General features: G+C 51.0%; 1 protein-coding gene across 2 annotated transcripts in view; it reads right to left on the bottom strand.

Moving 5' to 3' along the window:
- SAE1 (SUMO1 activating enzyme subunit 1) overlaps positions 1-1,498 on the bottom strand; it is a 70,445-nt gene that overhangs the window by 67,859 nt on the left and 1,088 nt on the right. The window lies entirely within an intron of this gene.

Here is a 1,498-nt window from a genome sequence, read left to right on the forward strand (position 1 = left end):
GATCTTCCCGGACCGGGGCACGAACCCGTGTCCCCTGCATCGGCAGGCGGACTCTCAACCACTGCGCCACCAGGGAAGCCCTAGGATCCCCTTCTCAATCCTTCAGGAACCCCTAACACTCCTTCAAACGGCAGTTCCTAAACTCATTAGACACTATGTCTTCAGGCCCATTCTCATCATTTAATCCCCAATCTTCTATTTCAGGTGCCTTCAACCCTCAGACCAGTGCTTGCTAATGCCTCATAATGCGCCCTCCTCCCCAGTCACAGAAGGCTCCACACACCTAAAATGAACCTGAAGTAACCCCCACCTCACCCCACCCACCACACACGCTCTCTCACCACAAAGTTCTAGAAGCTCCCGCCCCCTCAAACCTCTTGAACTGCCTGCCTCTCCAACCCTTCAATCAATTAATTCTGCCCTCTGTACTCACGCACATCACATAACCACCCCCCATCACTCAGACCTCATCACTGAACTCAACCACTCACATATTTATTTCTACTTAGATGTACAGTAAACAGCTAAAACGTTAAGTCCAAAATAGAACTGCTGATTCTTCCCCCACCTCAGTCAGTGAAGGCACTTCCGTCTTTCCAACTGCTTCGGCCAAAAACCTTGGAGGCAACCTTGAGTTCTGCCTCTCCCACTCCACACATTTAATCCTTCAGCAAAGCCTGTCCCCTCTACCTTCAAATTATATCCAGAATCTACATCTGACCCCTTCCCTAGAGTTCCAAGCCACCATTACTTGCATCTCAAAGGGATTACCACAGCAGCCTCCGACTTAAGCGGAATCCTTATTTCCACTTCTGCCCACTTCCACCTGTTCTCCACGCAGCAAGAGCGATCCTTTTCAAACACAACTCAGATCGTGTTACTCCTCTGCTCAAAACTCTCCAACAGGTTTCCCAGCACACTTGGAATTCAAATGCTACCTCCTGGGACTTCCCTGGTGGCGCAGTGGTTAAGAATCCACCTGCCAATGCAGGGGACTTGGGTTTGAGCCCTGGTCCGGGAAGATCCCACATGCCGTGGAGCAACTAAGCCCGTGCGCCACAACTACTGAGCCCACGTGCCACAACTACTGAAGCCTACACACCTAGAACCTGTGCTCCGCAACAAGAGAAGCCACCGCAATAAGAATCCCGCGCACCGCAATGAACAGTAGCCCCCGCTCGCCGCAACTAGACAAAAGCCCGCGCGCAGCAACGAAGACCCAACGCAGCCCAAAATCAATCAATTAATTAATTTAAAAAAGAAAAAAAAGCTACCTCTCATTTGGTTCCAGCCACCCTGTTGCCCTCATTTGCCAAGCATGCTCTGGCCTCTAGGATTTTACACTTGTCCCCTATGCTAGGAAGATCCTCCCAGATGGCCACACGGATCTTTCCTTTCATACAGGTCCGAGGCTCAATGTTACCTCTTCAGAGGCCTCCCCTGGCCACCCTATCAAACTAGCTCTCCCACCCCACCATCCTTTATTGATCCTCTTTCC

The sequence above is a fragment of the Lipotes vexillifer genome, unplaced genomic scaffold (genome assembly GCF_000442215.2).
Source record: "Lipotes vexillifer unplaced genomic scaffold, Lipotes_vexillifer_v1.1 scaffold371, whole genome shotgun sequence".
NCBI lineage: Eukaryota > Metazoa > Chordata > Mammalia > Artiodactyla > Lipotidae > Lipotes > Lipotes vexillifer.